The 24,885-nt window shown below is 31.3% G+C and overlaps 1 long non-coding RNA gene across 1 annotated transcript; it reads right to left on the reverse strand.

Annotated features, from left to right (window-relative positions):
• Positions 1–2,373: 2,373 nt before the first annotated feature.
• Positions 2,374–24,019, reverse strand: LOC127706796 (uncharacterized). The gene is made up of 3 exons (XR_007984571.1): positions 23,085–24,019; positions 3,715–3,764; positions 2,374–2,628 (listed from the first exon to the last, which is right to left on the reverse strand). It is a non-coding gene; the product is annotated as an uncharacterized LOC127706796 (long non-coding RNA).
• Positions 24,020–24,885: the final 866 nt, after the last annotated feature.

The following is a 24,885-nucleotide window of genomic DNA, read 5'->3' on the forward strand; positions in this document are numbered from 1 at the left end:
ATTAGTAATTGAAATATGTATTTCAACATTGTCTTAAATAAATAGAATAGGTTGCATACCTATCAGCAATGGAATTCACTTACAGAAAGTGTTTTTCACGACAGGTTCCGCGATAAGTTATAGGCAGCAGAAGTTTACGTATGTTCAAATATTATCAATCCATTAAGAAGATACAAATCAAGGCAAGAAAAACAATATCTGAGGTAGTCTAAAAGGAGCAAGACCGAATGCATCAACAGGGAGGCATATCTTATGCATGCAACCCCTGCCATGCATATCCACACTCGGTCAAAATGTCATAACACTGTGATAAAGATAAGATTGAAAGGATCAATTTTCCTTTCAAAATTTACATGAGCTCAATTATTTTTTTAATTGCATTCCTTTTAACTCAATCTTCTGTTTTCTGTGTTTTTGGACAATTGTTTGTTTTATCTCTTTTTATACGCCCGTCAACATTTTGACGGGACGTATTATGGTATACAAATGTCCGGCGTCTGTCTCTCTGTCTGTCTGTCTGTCTGTCTGTCCGTCCGTCCGTCCGTCCGTCCGTCCGTCCGTCCGTCCGTCCGTCCGTCAGTCAGTCAGTCTGTCTGTCTGTCTGTCTGTCCGTCTGTCCGTCTGTCCGGCGTCCACATGTCGCACCGTAACTTGAGAACGACTTATCCAAATTTCATGAAACTTAACATAGTTGTTTCTTATGATGGTCAAACGATCTGTATACTTTTTGGTGAAAATAAGATTAAAACTTTTTGAGTTACGGGACTTTATAACTAAAACAGGGGGTGTTTTTTTCACATAAAAACTCAAACGTATCTCAAACGTATCTCAAAAACGATTTATGATTATTGCTTAAAACTTTACACACTTCTTAGTTATATTAATCTAAAGATCTGTATACTTTTTGGTGATGATTCAAAATTTTATTTTAGAGTTATTGGGTTTTTTTTTTAAAAAGGGGGGTTTTCACATGTCGCGCCGTATCTCAAAAACGATTTATGATTATTGCATAAAACCTCACACACAAGACGACGGGCGTATCATGCGCTAATGCGCAGCTGTTTATTCATTTAAGTTATGGATTTGCCTTATTGCTGTGTGGTTTCGTATCTATATCATATACTCATCATAGGTACAAGCATTAAAATTCTGTTTTGTCTACGAAAGACTCATCTGTGACGTTCGAATATAAAAAAATATGCAACAGACCAAATAAACATCTGCATGATTCATACGTAGAAAGAAGGGCTAATGAGGGAAAATGCTTTTAAAAATTTTAACTGACCAAGTGCGAAATGTTGTAATCTAATCTATCAATGACATCTATACAAATGATGTCAATGAACCTCGAAGATAGATTTCAACCTACATGGTTTGCAACTGATTGTCTTATAAATCAGGATGCCTTTTTGCGATTTTTTCTCTGCATACAGTTTGTTATGATATATGTTTTAAAGAGATAATAACAAAAAACTTACCACCTTCAGAGAGCAACAAAAATGAAAACAACAAATAAAGTTTAGTATGAGACTAACAATAAAAACGATAAACGGGGTTTTTGACCTTTTAGTATTATACATACAAATATTTATAGGTTATAGTTTTTTGTACTGAAAATAAATGTACTCTTAAATTACAATACATTTTTACATGAAAATCGGTTACTGCGCATAAAATCTCAATAAAGCAAGGTTGATTTCATATATCATACGAATACTATCTCTGAACAGGAAGGTTGCGTGCAAATGAAATTGCTTAAGCATAAGTTTTAAATGTTAAAGATTTAGATAAATTATATAGCGATATCGTACATGTCGTTGAAGTATAAATCGCAAAATATGATAATAACATTTATTTTTTTTTAACATTATTCAATGTTTAACCTACCCGTAATCCCTGTTAGCATGAAACAAACATAAACATATTATTTAGCATGTAAAATAAATACATAAATATAAAAGTAGAATTTTATACTAGAAATAATATACATAAAATATCTAGTTATATAACCGTTATCAATATTGAATACAGCTGTTCAACAAAATAAAGGTTTGTTTTAAAAAGGTGTATGAACACCTGTTTGTGTTAATTGGAGCATACAATACCAATCGCAAGACGAAAATTTTAGGTTAAAAGTTACAGTTAAAATATTTCATTACAATATCATCCCATTTCAGCGTGATTTCAAGGCAAAATTATTGAGCAGTTCTGTCAAACTGCTTTGCACTGCAGCGATTGTATATCCAACTAGGTCATGTTTTTTCTGAAGTTAATAGTTTTGTATCACCCAAGAGTCCACAAGACATACGGACACAGAAAGCGTGTAAACATTTTCAGCGTGCAATAAGTGTCGATTCGGAAAAAAAAACGTACTTTTTCAAGATTATTGTGTCTTCATTTTACAAAGAAACATACGGTAAATAGTTAGCACTATGTTAAACTAAACTATAATGTTTTAGCTGTACACAATGATGTCAATTAATAATTCAGTTTCGAAAATGATCAAAAATATTCTGTCCCTGAATGAAAAAAGAATTCAGGTATCTTTCACGTGGTATCTAATGGACACATTCTCGAATTTTCTAGAATGATTATTTGAGGTACACATTTACTCACCACTAATCCTTTCTGCAACGAAAAAAACAAAATCATTAGTAAATGTCATACTGCGGTGATTACTCTATTTTGATTTATTAAAAGATGTATGTTAAAATTCTATGGCTGTTTTTGACGTGTCGTTATTCGTACCCTACAGGATATTTATTCTAATTGCACAACACACGGTTGCAGAATAACAATATTCATACGGTGCTGTTTTAAAATTATAATTCTTTTTCATGTTCAAATTCAAGTTCATAATCGTTATTGTTAACTTTCAAACTACAGATAATGCAAATTTTTCATATTTTGTAAAGATTAAACCTGAAAATGCACTATCATATACTAAAAATTCAGAAATATTACTAGCATTTATTATTGCGACTTTAAAAGTGCTACATACAAATAAATGTATAAGATATCAAAACGCGAGTTCATATTGTTGCGATCACCCAGTCGCATTATTGGCATTGACAAAACCTTGCAAAAATTTCTGAATGTACATACATGAAAGTAATAATGATGGAACTTTGAAACAAATTATTGGAAGATAGTTTCGATGGTTGATTTTTCGAAGATTAAAACAGGGGAAAGAACACGTATTCCTTGTCTTGCCACATAACAAAATAGATTAATCTACATTTTTTTCTATATTTAATCTAAACTTTTGCAGTTATCCTCCCTAAAAAATCAAATATTTCAATTTTAGAATCAACAGTTGTGGTTTATGAACAAAATGTTTTTATTCAAAGAAAATGTTTGTTATGTGTTCTATATTAAAGATTTGACATCTAGAAAGCACTGATATGTAATACCATATATTCTTTTATTCTAGATGTTGCAAAGTTGCAACAGTTGAGAAAAAGGACACCCTTGAATAAAATACCAGTTCAAAATAACGTTGTTATCTCACAATTAGTGTTTAAGTGTGACTTGACCTTGGTTTATTACACAACAATGTATTATGAAAAATATCGAATACAAAAATATAATAACTTGTCAGTAAAGTCGAAGATAGAAGAATTTGCTCATGTCATAATTTATGCGTGTCATTCTAGCGGTCACGATTCAATTGGGGTTAAAATGCCTTAACATATAAATATGTTGAATACTTACTCCTTTTTTAAATATTCTTAATGGATAACCTGACACACTATTACTATAACCTGTGAATGGAAAATATAAAACATAAATTGATAACTTGATAACTTTGACATGTTTGATGTTCTTTTGGTTATTAACGTCATACAATTTTAAAACAAGGTCACATCTTCAAACTCTTTGAAACTCAATGTGCATTTATTTTTTTCTAATTTTCAATAGAAATAAACTATTTTTTTTTACTTCCCTCCCGGAACAAGTTTTCTGATAAAATTATTTAGAAAAAAAACAATGTATTAACAAAAAGCATTCCTCCTCTCCCTACAAAAGGTTTATGCTTGGTGATTTAGTATCAACATTTAATAAAACAAATATAACTGACACGGTTGCCAAACACCACCTCCAAAAGAATTATTTAATTACAAGCGCTTAAGATACTCAAAACAGCAGATATAGTAATTGTTGATTTTGGCAAATATTTAATAATCAAAACAACAGCTTAGGTCAGATGTGTTACATCATAATGTTGTCGGAGAACACTTACAAAGCTGCACTGTAAATGTTTGTAAAGTTTCAATTATTTATTTCAAATCATTTACCTTGTGATTAAAGGGGTGATTGACCCTTTCTCTATCAGTTCATTACCTAGAGCAAAAACTAATGATTGGATAAGAACAACAAATCTCAGACAGCCTTGCGATTGTTTGATATATGTAATAAATTTACATGACTCCTAGTTGTCTTATACACTATCAACATCCGCTAATTGTTTTTTTCATAAATAAACAATGGCTTGCATAACGATTTTTGTTTAACTGTGGTTTATCTTTCTTAATTTATTATTATTATTTCCAATCCTGTTACTCCTACATCTCTGATTTTATGTCTTCCGTTTTCTCTCCTTAATTTAAATGGAAAACGCCCAAAACAACTTATTTGTAAACAAATTAAAACTTCTAAAGACCAGTCTAGTATATCTATTCATCTTCAACCACCTGTTTTCGTCTTAAACGATTCGTTCAATTGCTCGATAACTTTTTTAACATTTGAAATAGGCCCATAAATCCGACAATTAAGTTCGAAATAGGAATATCCTTCTTTGGATCTAACGTGTTACTTAAGTCCATTATAATGATTAACAAAACCGGAATATATGTTAATTAATATACTGCAAACAAGTAAAGCTGGTATGCAGTTTCCTGGAACGAATGTTTAAATCTAATGTCTTGCTTTGAATAGAATTAGAACGAAAAGAGCATGTAAACATAATCAATCACTTCAATTCACAATGCACGCACTATCGATAATCTCTTTTGATTAGCATATATTACAAATTAAAATCAGTTATCAAATGTATTTTCTTCATACTAATTGAGTTAATGTATAAATTATTTATAAGGAATTACAATATGACAAAATTAGGAATTCTTCGATAAATTAAAAGGCAACAAATTTTGTGTTAAATATCGAAATACATTATATAAACTAAATAACAACAAATATGATTTTTATTGAAATATAAATGGTAACAGTTATTGACCACAAAAAGGGAGTAGCTTAAGCTAGTGTGAGAACACAAAACACGTGATATAATTTTAGGACTTCACATTGAAAGTATTTTGTAAGTTTATAACCATTAAATTAATTTCAAAACATGAACGTTCAGTTTAAAGAAAAGTATATACACATTGACCAAATTTTAGAGAGGGAAAGAGCTAAATTACAATTCTATAATGAGTAAAAGCAATTAAATAAAGAAACGGTGATAGGAAACATTTGATGTTTTAACTAAAAACATGTAAAACATTAAATCCAGACGTTTAAAGAATCTAGATGAATTGAAGTTCTAATGCCCTCTTAATGTGTCGTACATTTATTTAATATGGCGTCTTTAGGAACGTAAATGTTATGAAACGGATATGGCTACCATTGATGAATATACTTGCTTGGTTTTTAGATATTAGGATTAGTTTGATTTCCATTTCTTCACCGGTGAAATGATGGAAGTATTTGAAATGACTTTAAACATTATTTTTTTTTTATTGAAAATTCTTCTTTATACAAGGTTTTATCTTTCATACATTTACGTGTTTCCAGCTTAGGAATGATGTGTACATTGATTTGGGGTTTTGTTTGTTTCTCTGTTCTGTTATTTTTCTCTTGAAGGAAATACCTCAAATTCAAATTCATAAATGGGCTTTGACGAAACGTGCATGAATTTCTCCGAACTCCAACTGTTATTGCTACTCGGAGTGAAAATAAGATAGCGTGTTTGGTCTCACGTGGTGTCACATACATGCACTGTGTTAATTTACAGCGTACATGGAGAGCTGTTATATATTTGACGTGAGTTCATTTGCAAAACATCACGTACATTACTTCAACCTTGCAATTATTTATAAAAATCAAAACTGAAAGTTAAGCATAGTGAACTAATGGAACCTCAGAACACAAAGTTTATGACAGTAAATGATATTCGTAATAATTATTTTACTTCCTAGATGTTTGTCCTTGCACTGTGTAAACTATTATTGCTATACAGTGCAAACTAATTACATTAAGGAAACCAATTTTACTGTACCATATACGCATTTCGACAATAAATGCTCGAGGCCAAGTATTTGAGTATATATCATAAAATTATTATAAAGTTTGAGAGAAGTAAGTAAATTCACAAAATATGACTCTGCAAAACATTTTATAATAAATCATATCCTGACACTAATTTAAAAAAATTATGATGGATTTATATATTTATACATATAGGACGCTGATTATGTTTTTATGAATTAAGATTTTCGTAAAAACGTTTTCTTTTCCTCTTAGAGAAAAATGTGTAAACCAGAAAGCGAACGTCAGTACGGAGGACTTGATTTGAAGATGCAATTTTAAATTCTTTTTCAGCAACTTACAGTTATCATATTGCATGTGCATGATATTTTTCCATTGTTTTTTTGTTTTCATGTTGTTTGTTGTCATTATTATTGTTGTTGTCGTCTTGGTCCTGTTAGGATTTATGCATTATTATACATGTTGGCTGTCAAAATGGTAGATGTATGATTTACGTACTGAGTATACATGCAAATCGTGTTTCTGAAATCTCTTCCTTGCTCGACATGAAAAATTTGAGAAGCCATACACGTACATAAAAACTTAACAAGCGTCCAAACAATAATGGACCTTAACAAATAAGCCTTAGGTCAACTTTGCTGGAAGGGCTAGTACTCTAAATTACAGTTCAGTACATAATTTATGAATGTAAAGCTTTCATTAAGACTATCGAAGTTCTGACAACTGGGTTTAGACCAACTTTATATGGAAAACGTGTTGACGAAGCAATTTACATTTATAATTATTTAGTTAAAGACAAAGTACATTCGATTGAGATATATTGGCTTTACAATGGTAAATACTGCGTTGAAAGTGCAGGTTCTAGTCGGCACGTAATAACATTAATAGTACCAATTTTACAACACACGAGGCGCATTTCGGCAATACATGTCTCTTCAGTGATGAAGGAGCCCCAAATATTTGAAAATTCTAAATTTAATAAAAAATGAAGAACTTATTAACTAAAAAGGACACAACGTTTAGCTAAAAATGGGTAAGGAATCAGCCTTAATCTGAAATAACTTCAAAACCTATGTTATGAAGGGTTGCTGTTATTTTTTACACCACTGGGTTGATACCGCTGCTGGTGCACTATCAGTCACCGAAGGTATCATCAGCTCCGTAGTCAGTTCGTTGGTACTGGCACGATTTAAAACAAACCTTTCTTAAATTGTCCATTTGTAAATTTAGAAATTATCAAGAAACTAAGGTTTCGACTCCCGTAGACAAAGTTGACCATAGATTAATTTTAACTAAAAAAAAACTGTTTTTATTAAACTTGTCTAATGTATCACTATATATAAACGATAACGATAATATGTTCAATCTCGAATCCCAATTCTGACCATTTTCATTGTATCCCAACAGCGTCGACATGATATTCAGTGCACATGACATTATATTATTTCTAGCTCTTCATCTGCATCGGTTCTTATAATTCTTGGCTTTCCAATGTTCGACTTTGAGCGTTCCTGATAAAAACAACAAAAAAAAAGCGTTTCGGACGCATGCAGTTTATAAAGTGTTGATGAAAAAACAATCACAGTTATATGCACTGAATATCATGTCGACGATGTTGGTATACAATGAAAATGATCAAAATCATATTCAGTCGTCTTGATTAAGATCGTCTACACCAGGAATAACACTATGCAATATAACTGCATCTATTAAGGATTTTGTATTTGCAATTAAAATGTTTCTTAATAAGTTGCGTGAATTGCTGAAATAAAATTCTGATATCGGTATTGAAGAATTGCATTTCCTTTAAATGTGAACTGAATTACTTTTTACGGTGGTATGATGTTTATGCATTGGTTTGACAGCATAAGTTAAATTTGATGGTCAGAATTGGGAGACGAGATTGAACATATTATCGTTATCTTTTATATATAATGATACATTAGACAAGTTAATAAAACAGTTTTTTACTTAGTTAAAATACACATAAGTACACGCTTAATTTATGTATAATAACAAAAATGAATATTTTCAGAGTGGACAACAACAGCAGTCAAATTCATCTATTAAACATTTTAAAGGCAAACTATATCTAGCATGACGTCAGACCAGACCAGCTAGATCGAAAACTTAAAAAAAAAAAAAATTATTCTAATTAGGTCTTATTTTGTGGGCAACACACTTCGAGTGTTGTGAAGTTAAACTTTTGTTCTTCAAATGACCTGTGCCTGTCACGACAACATTAAACGATACCAACTGTACTGCAATGAGTACGTATATTTCAACAAATAATATCTTTTCAGTGATTTCAAGAACAAAACATTTGCTAATCCAAAACTTGATACAAACGTTAAAGGGCAGATATAACCAAAAAAAGCTCAAAGTAAAGTCAAACCCGGACGATGAATTAGAGTTTTCCATGATAGAGATTCATTCCTTAATAAAAATAATTAACAATCTTTCATCACAACAGATTTTACGAAAATAAGCAATATCATTATTTTCTTTACCAGTATTGAAGTGCTGAGTTATTGGACCGGTGTGATAACCACTAAAACCAACAGTCAACAAGCAGAAGTATGACCAGGTGATAATAACATTTAACGGTACCATTTTACGCAAAAGTAAAATAACAAAAATACCGAACTCCAAGGAAAGTCCTTTATAGGTAGCAATCTCGCTAGATGTTGCTTTATCTACATGTATTTGTCTATTAAAAATTTATAGGAGATGACAAACAAACAAAAGTCTCTTTGGTACTACATGCATATGTCTGGTCGATTTAAGGCATGTCATACTGAATATTTTTTCCGTTACTGAACAAACTTTGATCTGTAGGTGTCAATATTTTTTGCATTGTTGCCTTATTGACGTTTTTTTTAAAAATATTATAACCTTAATACTTAACCAGACACGTCTGTCAGTTATAAGCATATTGATATTCAACAATGTTCTTATAAATTCACGACGTGGTACTGTTTATACAATAGACACATGCATGTCAGCTAAACTAACAATTGTCATGATGACGATTGAAAAGTTCTTTGAAATTGATTTTATCTATATCTTGAAACCCAACAAAGCAAAACAAATAAACCAAATGTTATCTGATGCGACCACCCAGTGATAGAACACATTGTCAAATAATGATGATGGCAACGTAAAAGAAATCACTTAATTAATTTGAGATCTCAATATGGCTAAAATAAATTTAAACATCTAGGGAATAACAGACTACGGCGATTAAGTGTTATTCTAAATAATTTGTGTTTCTCGTTCAATTTGATTAGATCTACGTAACAATATTTCTTTGAATTTTTACAATAGTAACACAATAAATATTCATTTTGACACCTGTCCAAAATGAACAGGTTAAACAGAACAAAAACCTTTGGAATACTTATGTTATCAAATTAACAATATCTTTAAATAGGATGCTTTTATCGAACAAGCCCAATGGAATAAATGAGTGCAAAAATATTAGTTTGAAAAACGAATTTCTTTTGAAAATAGTTAGTAAAGTATTATATTCATGGTAGGAAAAACCACATTAAATTAGTGATTAATTAATTCTTTGATTGCTTAACGTTCGTTTGATCAAAATGCATGCATATTTAGCACGGAAACCAATTATACAATGCAAATGGATTATATATTAGCATTATATAGAAATTTGTAAGAGAAATAGTATTGTCGGGAAATTTAGACTACCACTACAAAAACATTCATGGACTCGATAAAATCATACGGAATATACTAGTAAAATAGCAATTTCACTTCAATATTCATTTTTTTGGGGTCCTAATCAAGAATTAAAAAAACGGTAAATAGTCTTCATATATTTTCCAAAATAAGTACAAATGTTTGATAACTTACATATTAAACTTACCAATTAACTGTATCAAAAGTATACAAAATGTCAATAGTACTTTTACATCCAAAATAATCATTACTTATACGTCTATCTTCAACTGAAACTTTTGTTAATACTGACGAACGAAAACAGTTTTCACTATTCTTTGAGTTTCAAATGCACAGCAATTCCGTTTTGGTATTTTCTTAATAAGGTAATCCTTAAGTACATGTAGTCTCATAATAAACAAATCAAGATTAAGTTGTATTTATAAACATGATAGCATTGATAAAATCATTTATGTTGTCTATAAAATTATTAAAATCCCACGTGCGCAGATTTAATTCAATATTATTGAGTCTAAACATAAAGGCGTTTAAATATGAATGCAGTATAAAACGATCGAATGGTCAATAAATCAGTATATCTCAAGTGTATTGTAAAAATAAACTCATAATAGATATCAGGATTTAAAGTGTGTACACAAGACGCGCGTTTCGTCTATAAAAGACTCATCCGTGAAGCTCGAATAAAAAAATTGAAAAGGTAAAATAAAGTACGAAGATGAAGTTGAAAATCGTTCTAATCTTTTAATTATTTTTGATTTTATCACATTTTTCCATTAAACACCTGTCCATTGTTTATAAACAGTTGCAATCATCCGATAAAACTGGGAATGGTTCGTTGTCATTGACAAATCATAAGGTAAATAAACACACGTACTTTACTTGTGTAGGTCTTGCCTCTCCTTTAAAGTGGATTTCAATTTTTAGGCGGTGTCAGTAATGAAAAAACACATCAAAGATACCAGGCTTAAAATTTTTTACGCGCTTTGTCTACAAAAGACTCATCAGTGACGCTCGAATCAAAAAAGTTAAAATGGTCAAATAAAGTTGAGGAACATTGAAGACCTAAATTCCGTGAGGAAATGTAGCAGTTTGCCTATAAAACGAGGTTTGAATTGAACAAAAGATATCTAGATGACGAATAAAAGGAGCAGCCCTAACCATCTCATTTCAGACTTTGCTGATATTGTTACAAACTTAGTTTCATAAAAATGAGAGAGCATTGCCGTTCCAATATCTAAACAAAAATCAGTAGTCGATAACAATTTATTTGATTACATGCTTATATGAATAGTATTTACCTATTCCATTGACAGACAATTTATTTCTTAACCCTTATAAGAAGACCTAAGTTTTAGGAAATATTATAATATACAGAAACCCATAAAGACAGTTTTAGCAAATTGATTTTAAATGTGGCAGTATGTATGCAAGATCAGATATTTTCTGGGATGAGATGAACAAAAAACTAGGTGACGAATTAATATGGATTACATCATTAAAAAGGAAAAAAAATATAATCGAATCAATGAAAATGAAGAGAAAAGAATAATATGTTTTCACGAAAAATTCCTTTTGTCATACTAGCATCCAAATCATGTTTTCTTTAATAGAAGCCGAACGGAAATTTCCAAAAGCTTGTTACTTTTAAAGAAAAAGGAATATGACAGTTGTTTTCCATTCGTTTGATGTGTTTGAGCTTTTGATTTTGCCATTTGATAAGGGACTACCCGTTTGAAATTTTTATGATACCATAAGTGGCACTATCAACATGTATAAAATGTATGCGTATGTTCAACTTGTAAACAAAAAGTGTTACAAGCTGAACTTTCAATGTATTTTCGAGGTAATTATTGACCGCTTGTCTAATACAACAATCAAAGAAGTCCTTGGAGAGTACCATCACAAGTAATGTATTAAAATACATGCGCGTTAAAATATATGTCTTATATCCTAAGTATTACAATGGCAAATTATAAATTATACCGTTCCATCTTAAATCATTTGATCTAAAAAAATTAGTTTCAGTCACAAAACACTTCTGAGTTTAATTATATTTTGTTTTCGTAATTTATTCTTCCATTAATACATTAATACATTAAGAAGAAAGTCACGTGCACAAACCTTTTGCATACAAAGGGATTTTTCTAGATATCCTGGTAAAGGCACAATCATTTGTAAACTCTTAGCTTAAACATTGGAACTTGAAAAAATAACTCATTCGAGCATCTCAAATGAAGCAAATTAAATATTTTTTATTTGATTATTTACCATCTCAATGTTAGTAGCCTAAGTTACTCAACCTAACAATGATACATTAATAATTGATGACTGAACGATGATTGACCTATTCTTACACCCCAGTTCTATTGTTATACTTCATAGTTTCTATTTCTGAAACAAGTGTAAATTGAATAGATCTATTGTTACGAATAACAATGGATTTTGACCACAGGGTGTGACGAGCGGGGTTTCTGGAAACCCCTGCTTCTACATCTCGCAAACAAAGTCCATTGTTATTCGTCACAATAGAAGTTGATTATTTTTTAAATAGCACGAACATACGAAAGTACTAATAGTGTTCACTACAAATTGTTTCATGATATTAAAAAAAAAAAAACACATTTTAGGAAATTCCAATAAGCATCTATATGGAATACAAAAATAATCCTTTAAATACTCTTTTGCTTGAAGGTAATTTTTTTTATATCCCAGTCATATGTCTCTATTCTAAAGCATTGATCTTTAAAAAAAAATGGGGATTATAACTCCCGGAACCCCCCCCCCCCCCCCCCGGTTACCCAGTGGCCGATACGGGGTTGGGGTTTCCGCGGGTTGGACCCGACTTTTATTTAAAAGATCAATGCATTTGAATGGTTGGACCCCTCCCCCCCCTTTTTTTCTCTTAAGTAGGGAACCCCCGGCTGGAACAGCCCCTGATTGCGCCAAAAAGGGAGTTCCTCTATTTCTATATTAAATATTGTATGTTGAGCGTGTCTGGTAGTCGGGTTTCTAATGCAGACACACCTATCCCTTAGTATGTTCGAATATGAATGTTTGTTTATTTTCGAGAAGAGGGGCGCTTTTGTTTTTGATAAAATCGTAAGATATAAAATACAGTTATGATTACCTTTATTAAACTGACACAGGTAACTACTTTGGGTTATATTATTGCCTTTATCTTTAGTCCGTTCTACCAAACCCAACGCTTGCCACAAAATGTCGTCCGTCTTATACCCGTCCATATTGACAACTGCATACCAGAAGCATGATGTATGTTTTGTTTGTAATAAGAATACGTGAAACAGTCAACCTTGACCTGCTGATCCATATTAGCACATGGATTTAACGGGAATATGCAAAACAACTTTGACATTTGTAAAATATACTCACTTGTCAAAGTTTGAACAAAGATAACCAAAGAAAGGTTACTAGTGGGGTTTCATGTAATAAAAAAAAATATTCTTATAAATCATGGTTTGATATTGTCAATAAATATGCTATCGTTTTTTTTCATTTAATAATCAATGTTAACAAATATAGGGTTTAGAATGGGGTGTAAGTTAGTTATACACCTCGGGATACGGCGTGTCTGGATAAGAAACCCCTCCGGCCTCCGGCCGACGGGGTTTCTTATCCAGACACACCTATCCCTCGGTGTATAACAATTACATTAACACGACTTGACTTTACAACCACGTGGCATCACACAATTTTACAAGTACGTGGCAACACAATTTTATAGAGAATTCGAGAAGTATCCCACTAATAATTGTTTGTAATCTTGTAGAAAATTTAACCACCAGTAATTTACCGATGATGAAATCTCATCAATCGATTAAGAAGATATAAATCAAGGTAATGAATTAAAATGATGAAATCGCATGATCTCCAAAAGGGGCGACCCTGGATGCATCGACAGAGTAAGCATCTCCAACTATGCGAATCCTCACTGTCTAATTGTCACAATCGGTCAAATTACAGAACCGACGATTATTCTGGTGTCGAAAGGAAGTATCAAATTAAGTTGTTATTCCTCATAGACCCAGTTTTTGTATGAGGAGCACACCACTGTTAATGAAGATCGTATAGCGTGAACATGTACGAGCGCAACGTATTTATTGGTATGTGAACGCAATACATTGGGGCAAAGGGTCTGTTACTGCTGAGAAATGTGAAGACAATAATTGGATTCCTACTGTAATACATATATCAGAATAAGGTTAAATCAATTTTCTTTTTACGGCAAATAGCACATTATGCTACAGAATCAATCCCCGTGAATAAATACACGAGCAACTGTTAGTTATCAGATTATTTTTGCTTCTGTCTCTCAAACTCTCCAAGTTAATTTCAACTTGTAGAATTTTTCATCATTACCCTTTTCTAAACATTGGTCAATGATAAAAGATATATGAAAGTGTATTACTTATCATATACATGCACTATGAAAAATGTCGAAAAGAAGGAGGGCGTCGAATCTTCCCTCTGACTCACTGTTATAATGAAGATCTATTAGCTAACCGGAATGTATTAAAGAGTATTCATCTTATAAACGAAAGGATTCGTATACTAGGTTTTGCCCTATGTCCATGCCCCTTTATGTTAATTTTCATTTGATGTTTTAACAATAAAATATTTAGAAAAAAATGATATAGATATGACACTAAAAAAAAATGCTGAGTCAGATGATAGGCTTCATTTGCCTCTTTCAATTTCAACAAATACTCCTAGATAACTAGATTTTTGCTTTAGGTAACTTTCTATCAGCTGCTATAGTATTTTAAAGGCAGTATAAACCTGATGATTCTACAGAGCTGAATGAAATTCCACGATTTATGTATCTACACCTAATGATTTGTTCAATTGTGGTTTTTTCAGTGCATAAAACTTGTATTTGTCATGTTAATTCCACTAAAATACAGTACTTGTCTTTGGTAAAATTTGTATTTGAACATTAATCCTGGATTACATAACACTTATTGACGTCCCCCGCGAGTTGGAAATTGTTTATGATCTCTTAAATTTTTCAACGGTATACTGACATAACAAAACAGGCCTTTTTAATATTTGCTATTATAAAATTATTATAAATAAAGGAATCTATCTCCCTCTTCCATATGTCTGATTCCTTTTCAAATAGGGTGTTGCAACAATCATAGCTAAAGAGATATCAATTGTCGAAATGCGCATCTGGTTCTGTAAAATAATAATGTTAATGTTATAAAACAGGTTTTTGTGACAAGTTCAAGGGGGGAAAAAAAGGGGGGGGGGGGTAAATTGTTGCTTGTTGAAACTTTTTGAATCGAGAAGACCTTATTTACATTGTTCCAGAAGCTTGTGCTTTGCGCACGGAAATTTGTAATATATAATTTTCGTTGTGCAGATCCATTTTAGAATAACCCATATAAAATGATTTAATGCACGCATTAACTTCTTATAACGGAGCTAACTTGCAGCCAGGATTTTTTTATGATACACACTGGTTACCTGCTTTTTGTTCTAGTCTTTTTGCATGTGAGTATGAACAGTGGGTCTTTTACGCTTATTGTTTGATGTGACACCGATTATATGTTGAAGGTATCACGGTAAAATTTACAGATTTGTCTGAATAATCACTTTGGTTGATTTAGACTGCAGATGTCCACAATTCGTTGCAAAATAACTTCATATATTGTGTGTTCATAATCAAATTCAGATGATCTCATTAATATGTATTAATTAAAGATTAAAACATTCGTTTTCTGGAGACAAGTGCCCATGAGGAGCCTTGAAAATGTAATTATGTATTATAAAACGCTGTTCTGATGGAAGCAAGTATGCCTTCGAAAGAAATTTCAAAATAATGAGGTTATAATTTGGTAACTCGTTTTTTTTTCGCAATCCAAAAAAAAAAAAACTAACCAAAACAACAACAAATACAGGTGCTTGTTAGTAGAAGACTAAATGGTGCTTCTTGATATATTTCTTGTGTTAACTGATGTCGATGGGATGATGTCTGATTAATATAACAATAAAAAGATGTGGTATGGTTGAAAACGAGACAACTAGCTACCAGAACCGAATGACGTAGATGTAAGCAAGAATAGGTCACTATAAGTTTACCTCCCATTTAATTGATATGTCGTTCTGTGTAATGATTTAAGTCACGGCAAAGAACACTTTTACAAAGTAAAGATTGTCATTATCATACATGCTGTTTTGACAAAGTGACAAGGGTTGTCGTTATTCATTCGCTTTCATACTTTTCTATTATAATTGTTTGTCAACAGCAGATATTTCGTGCATACCAGAAAATGAACACGTGATGTCGGATTATATTCTAAAATATCAGAAAACAACTTACGCCTTTTCTTTAGAATTAAGCATGTTTTCAATGGATTTGAAGATTCAGTCATAGCGCGGAATTTTAATTTGAAATCACCGTCAATGGTTTTGATTTTATCGCCATTTCGGACAAAGTAGAATGTTTTGCACCATATTTGACCGGAAATAACGGAAAAATAAACTAAAACATGAACTAACAATTCTAATGCAATTATTTTGTATCAATGGTTCTGATTTGATGGCAGTAAGCGTAAAATTCTCTATCTTCTTGTCTGTAACTAAGGAAGCCGACATTTTGAATTGCGGAATGTATTGACATGTAATTTCTACAATAATAAGCAAAGAACTCACATGTTGCACCTTGAAATCTTCTATTTATCAAATTTTATTACATTCTGAAGCGGTCAAGAAGCCAGAAAACACCCGGTGTTTACGTTTGACGCCGGAAGCATACCTATGACGTCATCTAGTTTAGAGGCCAAAGAAGATAACATCTTTAATGAAAATTTTACACTGAAATAATGATTGAAATTGAATGATGTACTTGTTTTGCATTAGAATAGAGATAACTGTATTGTACGCGTCGCCAGGTAAACTAAATTTGCGACAGTAAAACTACCGATGGACGTCCGCAAAGCTTCAAATACAATACAGTTATCTCTTAAATATGAACATTAAAATGAAAAGCAAATTATACATTAACGCGAAACAAATGTAGTTTATTCAGATTATAAGTTACTATGCTAAAAATAAGTTGTCTGGGCGCAATCATTTATGAAAGGAACATGATATAGAGAATAAAATATATGGCTATCTGTTATTGGTTGTAACAGCATGCGCATATTTTTCTATTGGAAAGCATTATGAATTAATTCTCATGCCAGCACAAGTTTATTAAAAGCCACATTTAAGAAGATAATTTTTCAAATAGCATGGTCGGCAATGGGGCAAACATTTAGTACTTTGCATTCATAAGTTGAGTGCTAATAACCATGAGGTATAAAAACACAAAGTGTGTTGAAAGGGATGTTATCAAGTTCCGTGATGAAAGGAATATTATTTAGTTCCGTGTTGAAAGGGATGTTTTCCAGTTCCGTGTTGACCTTTATAAATTTGATTTTTATTTACAAATATCTTTTAAATTTTTTTTTTCTCAATTTCTTACAACTATTTAAGGATTCCTTTCTGTATCAAATACAAAGTGATTTCAGTTCTTGTTATTTGACCTGTATACCCTACATTCTACAATAAAACAATCTTATATATCGAATCGGATTCGGATTATGGTCAAATTACATACCAGCTTGATACAGATAATGTTTCTCTTACGTTAATTCGTATTATGCATTCTAGCTTGGCTATTATATACATTCTGTATACGAGATAAAGTAATTTCACACTTATCCGTTATTTGAAACGTGTGAAGCCTGAACCGTATCTGGATTGAAACAAAAATTATTGAAAAGAAGTATAACAAATCGTTCAACAACGTCAGGTGTTACTGTAAAAAATGTAAACGGTAAAACAAAATGTAGCGTCTCCAGGTATGCACGAATCAGCCGTCTTGCAAATCAACACTAAGAAAAAAATATAACTATAGCGTATGTATAATTACAGTTCAAACGACTATTCTATTCTAAAGATCTGAGAACGTAAAACAAGTCGCTAGTGAGTTGAAACAAAGACACATCGCATCGGATAACCGATTCGTGAAGGTGACCACAAGCATTTGAAGTGTCGATCTAAATCGTTCATCCTCATAACCTTGTTGTAGCAGGTTTCGTGTCAGTAGCACACTCAGCCAAAATCGTCTAAAGTCAATTTTGCATGAGGGAGATGTAACTTTAGAATTAACACAGTTTCATAATGTTATGACCTCAATATTTAAACAAAATATTGAATCATGAACTGGTTTATAGGGCTGATGGTATCCTCGTGTTTGAAACCCAACAACAGCGGTACTGACCATGCAAGTGATAGGTAAAACGTATGAAGATTTCAATTACCATACCAAAACTAAAGTAAGATATAGTGATTTTCCTACAATATGTTGTGTATCCTAATATGCAGAATTGCTGAAGGATTAAATTATTACAAAAGTGATAATGGATAAAAATGGGAAAACAGCATCGGAGCGAATGTGCTGCAGAAATGAGAGTTGTGTCAAAATGCTAACGAGGAAGATCTAATTAGAAGAGTGCCACAGCGAATATGATAAAAAGAAAATGACAAAAACCACTATTCTGACAAAAAATCAGAAAAATAACCATTGGGAAAAACAAAATAAAATTCAAAACGACAAAACCAAAACCTTTTAAAACAGACCGAATTCCAAGCAGAACATAATAAATTTTCATGATATATTAATTATTTGTATATATATTTCGAAATTTTTATATTTCTAAATGATTTTGGGTGCTCCACTCCCTTCAGCAAAATATTTTTTAGAAATAAATTAAGTCTCAGAAGTATGGAAAAATTCCGTTGAAAACGATTCATTCAGTAAAGTGCCAATCGATTGTGGTTATTGGATATTAAGTAGAGTATTGCAGAAATACCTATTATACGTTTATGGTGAATAAACTATTGATGTATAATTAAAGAAGCAAAGGTGACGAAGTGATGTTTCAACCATACCAAAGCAATGTGATAAAGAAAGTCCAGAAGAATTCCAAAAGAATTCATCAAAAAATGTTAAGAAAAGTCACGAAAGTGAAAATAAGCGGACGGTGACCTATTGTTGGATAAATTAACACCATTTGAACTAAATGTCTCATCTGCGGTAATAGCACATATTCGTAATTATATATTAATATGAATTAATTTTGTTAAGCACGGGAATAGTTCAACCTAGTACATACGCATACAAATGTTTTTAAATTATATAATGAATGGAATAAATAGCCGTTGTTGTTTTTTTCCTTTCATATATAAATCAGTTTTTTATGACTTTTATTATTAATTGCAATAGCATATGACAAATAAAAAATATTGTATTGCCAACATGTATTTGAAATTGATAAGATTCAGTTTTATTTCTAAAAATGTGTATGTAAATGACCTTTGTACTGTGTTAGAGAACAATATAAGATGAAGGTATCGGAAGCTCATTGTAGTTTTTTTTTGGCATTCTTTGATGTTAATCCTGGTTCAAAGAAAGATATTCAAAAAATGTTTTATTTCATAAAAAGCCAAAATATACAGGAAGCAAACTTGAGGATTAATGGAGATAAATAGAAAGTTATTCAAATAGATTAACGAGTGGAAAAGAAATGAATGCCAATGGTCTCCAAAGTCTCTTTATTTTTATATAAATTTATTACATTGGTTGCAATGAAATGCCATGATAAAAAAAACGATAATTTCACATGAAAAAAATTCTGCAATTTCATTCCTCTTACTTTTATAACAAAAGTTGTTGTCAAGACATTGTCAATGACGTTGCATCAAAAAGATCTTTCCTTTTAAAACTTTATCTACATTAAAGTGAATGTAATAAAAAAGAATTATACATGTAGCTAATCCAAGAATTTAGATATAGAAAAATATTCAACTCACTTCTGCGCATTCGCGAATTATCGGTCCATGATGTAATCATCAGCTCAGTAGTCAGTACTTCGGTACTGATTTTATTTATAACAAGTCCTTCTTAATCTGTCTGTTTATATAAATTTATAGATTATTAAGAAACTAAGATTTCAACCTCCTCAGGCAAAGATAACCTTAGATGGATTTGGCTATTATGTAAGGTCCTTTTTGGTCATAAAGCTCTTTAACCGTTTCGGTTCTTATACATCCTTGGCTTTCAAATATTCAGCTTTGAGCGTTCCTGATGTAGGAAAATCCAGCAAAGCTATTCGGACGCATGACATTTATAAAGTGTTTTTTTCATTTTTAAACGTGATGTTCGGGAACCTCTTTTGATATTTTTCAATATTTGAATAATTTGATTATTTATCATATAATTGGTCGATTTAAAATTTGTTGCCGGTATTAGTTATTTTTTTCATCTCTGTTGAATTTATTCTTTAAACAATATTCGGGGTGATGTGATATAAGCGTTTCATACAAAATGTACTTCGGTCAACGCCTTTACACCCCAATAAATTTACAAAAAGAAGCATTCAATTCTTAAATAAAAGACATTAGTATGTCAATAGATCAGGAAAGTAACGAGTGTGGCATAAATATATACTAGCCAACAAAAGAAACATACATGGCAATTCATCTTCCATCGACAAGGAAATTGATTACAAGCTAAAAATTGCCCAATTGCTCTAATAAAGACTGAGTGTTTTTTTGTCTTAAACCCAGTGCTCTAATCGAAAGAATCGACTTGACGCAAAAACATTTTTTATCTTTTCATATTCGCAGTTGTATTAATTTCATTTTTTTTCAACATTAATCTCAATACTAGTAACCGACATGACAAAAATATAGGACTATTTATAAACTATAAAGATAAAAATGGTCTGATTAAATTATTGAATTACTTCAAAGATATTTGAATACTCAATTCTCAATTTCGAAATTAAGTGCCGATTTTGCCATTATTATCAGCAAAATAAATTTCCCATCTATGTTCAATAACTCGAGATTTGTCTTACTTTCAAACTTTTCAGATTTTCGTAATCATTTGGATAATTTAACAGTTTTTCCTATTTTATCATATGTTGTGCTCAATTGGAGTTCAAACTTGTATATCGTTACTCTTGTTGACTTGTATATTTCAAATTAATTTGGGAGGGAGGGTAGAATTAACTAAACAATCGCAGAACACTTGCTGTGGAAAATATGCTTTTAGAAATTTAAGTGCTTACCTTAGGGATTAAAAAAAAGACAAATCCACGAGGTATTCTTACGTTTTTATTTTAAAAAATTTAAATAAAGTCTTAAAACATGCTTACTAATACACCCTGTTTCCGACATTTTTCAATATGTTAACAATGATCCAATGACTTTGATACATGTATATCTATGGCCGATTTATCACATCAATCTTAGATTAATTACAAATGTAGGTATGATAAGTAAGGCGGAGTAGAATACAATGTAACTTTAAAGAAAATAAAGGTACGTGTACTTATATTAACGTGAATGGATAGAAGAGGTGTTTGAGTCAAAAGAGAGGGATGTTGCGTTTCGAAAATGTCGATATTCAGTATTCACCTTTTGGAATTTTGCCTTATATATTTGCCGTAGAGCTTCGAAGTTCGAACATCATACATTGCAATGAGAAAAAAGCCTGACAAAAATGCCTTGTTTTAGATCTTGTCATTAATATCTAAACATAAACCAAAGCCTTATTCAAAAAGATATTTTGCTATATGCTTTCATTTAAAATGATGATGATGGTAAAATAGTTTATTGATCGAGGTTGTTACCTATATCATAGTTTGCCAGAAACTACGTGTAAAATAGATTTTTTGGGTGAAATATTAATTTGCGCCATGTTAACGACACCTGACACCACAACTGACTTATATGCATTAACGTGTCCATATTATATTTTCCTGTGTGTTCATCAATAAAATTAACAGGATTTAACAGGAATAAAGAATTTTACTACTCTTGCCATTTAAGTTAACAAACAATGAGAATCATATTTTACCGGTAGGAGCGAAATTTTGTACCGTTTTTCGGAGTCGTCATTCAGTTTTTCATTCCTCTGGTATAACTAAACTCCTGCCGAAAATTACTATGTATAGACGACTTTTGAATTCGTGCACTTTCCAATAAATTTCCTATTTCACAATGCTTATGTTATTACGTCACAGTAAGAACTGATTGTTCGAAGACGTCGTTTTCGCCGATTGACCTCGGGTCAACCGGTGTAACTCATTCATAACAGCTCCAGATTGGTGTATTTTGGTGGATACGTGTACTTCACGTGAAGCTATCTAGTTTACCCACCAGGAGCACCTAACTCTCTGGGTGTCTTGTCAAATGGTATTCAAGACAACCCAAAGCGTCGACTTATGTGGTTCTTTTTTTATTTTATATTTACCGATAACACCCCTCCAAAATTAATGTGGTTTTATCTATTCTATAATCCAAGATGGCGGAACACCCCCCCCCCCCCCCCCCCGACCCCCCATAATGCCTTTACAGCCAAAATACACGTGTCCTGAGAAAATAAACAAGTGCTTATTTTCGTTGAAACTGTAGTTGTATTTGCTAATTTAAAATTTCATATAAAGATTCTTGTAAGTTTATGACAATTCTTCTTAGCATGTCAAGACCACAATTTTAGAATTTTGTATGACGATAATAAGTCTGCTCTGGTCTGTTATATTTTAAAAGTGACATAAAATTACCACTTCATCACAGCGGATGATCAAAAAGTACTGCAATGGAAGGCCACTAAATATGATTGATAGTAGGAGACAAACGTCAATGAGATAGCAATAGCACTCCCCCACCCCTCCCCCAATAGAAAAGATATATCGCTTAGTCCTTATTTTCTACTCTACTGATAAAGAATAATTATAATATATTTTGAGTTAAATTTCGATAAAAATATGCAAGATAAACATTCATAATCAGAAGTTAGTTTTTCCACGAAGATATTGCAACTGAAACTAATAGTTTTAGCTACCTTATATATTTAATATTTGAATTACAATAATCACAAATTACACGTCAATGGAATAGAAATTCTGCAATAATGAAAAAAAAAAAAATAATCCCTAAAAAATGTACAAGTAAAGATTTAAGAAATATAAATTTTAATAATTGAGCAATAATCTTTCACTTTGAAAATAAATTATATCGTAGCAAAATCTTACCTCTTCCATGACAAAGCAGTATGAAGCACGATAATATAGAAAATACTAATACTTTATTTAACGTCACTGTACACATGTCAAATTCACTGCAAGTTCTTTTCTGTCTTCTTTATATGGTACGTATAATAATAAACTCCTATGATCTTAGGAGCAAAAGCTTGGCCTTCGTACTGGTAATGATGGTAAAAAAATTCTTTGAAGTTCCTGTAGAATTCTAAAATTTTCGGTAACGTATAATTATTAGTAAAATCTCTTATAAATTTTTATCCAACATATTGCAATAATTTACTCATAATAATTTTTGTAAGTTTGATATCAAATATTGAGCCAAACTTCGTGTATGTCCTTTTATTTTTCTTACACTTCGCTAACTAGAGAATTAATCGTATGAACTTAAATACACAGCGTACGCCTTATCACAGCTCAATACGGTAGGTGGATTAAACAATTTAACGATACTGTTCATTTCATTAGATATTACGGTTAGATGGAATCACAGATCTGTTTCACAGATTATCTATTTACATGATCAGTGTAATATTTCATATTGAAATAACTATAATTAACTCTTTTATCTTTGTGAGTTTTCATCTTATGAATTTTTATGAAGGTTTTCTTTCATTCACATTTTCTATTTGATTTAAGCATAGTAATTTCTAATTTTACGTCATAAATTTGTTGCTGGCTATTTAAGGTGGTTAAACTCCTTTAGGTTTACTCAGATTAGTTTATTGTTCATTGAAAACATCTTTTCCATTGAAAAACAATCCATTACAGTAAATAGGAAAGTTTCTTCAAGTAGGAAGAATGTGATATTTGGTGCGATCTTCTGATTGTGTCGTATATTCTTCACAGTGATTTGTTTCTAATAGACTGGCTTTTACCATTCTAATGCTTTGTAACAGCTATAACGGTCTTGTCATGAACACTTAACACGACGCCTGCAGCGGAGAATGTGAAAATTTTGATAATTACTTTATTGACAAGCTGGAAATCAGATATACTAATTACTCGCCAAACCGTACAATGATATTAACTGATTAATTCTTTAGAGAACATTTTATCTATTAATTCCATTGTATTGAAACGTTCATGTATATATGCCCTATGCATCAAATATTAAAATCTATATACAATGTATCATATTATACAAAGCAGAGTATAGCAATTAGTGGCCGTTGTTGTTATTATTATATTGAAATTAAAATTCGTAATTCGATAATTTTTAGATTAGAAGTTTGACTGATTTTCCCTGTATTTGTTTCATTCATAGGGTAAAAAATTTTGAAGTTTGTAAAACCCACTGAAATTCGAATAATGAACAAGGGCGTTATTTGGTTTATAGACGATTTGGTCCGTTGATCTACTTTTGTATGAAGTTACACGTGGAAAAAGTCAGTTGATCGAGTAGGCTACGGATGTGTTGAGAATAATTTTAAAGCTTGCTACACATTTTGTAGAATTAAAAAAAATCTCGTCTTAATATTTTTTTTTGCAGACTGTATTGATTATCTAACAGAATGGTCCTTCAATAAAAATAAACAGCTGCGCCATGAGCGCATGATACGCCCGTCGTCTTGTGTGTGAATTTTTATGCAATAAGCATAAATAGTTTCTGACATACGGCGTGACATGCGAAAACCCCCCCTTTTTTTTTACAAAAAACTCAATATCTCTAAAATAAAATTTTGAATCAAAACCAAAAAGTATAAAGATCTTTAAATTAATATAACTAAGAAGTGTGTAAAATTTTAAGCAATAATCATAAATCGTTTTTGAGATACGGCGCGACATGTGAAAA

Source organism: Mytilus californianus, unplaced genomic scaffold (genome assembly GCF_021869535.1).
Source record: "Mytilus californianus isolate M0D057914Y unplaced genomic scaffold, xbMytCali1.0.p SCAF_6, whole genome shotgun sequence".
Classification (NCBI taxonomy): domain Eukaryota; kingdom Metazoa; phylum Mollusca; class Bivalvia; order Mytilida; family Mytilidae; genus Mytilus; species Mytilus californianus.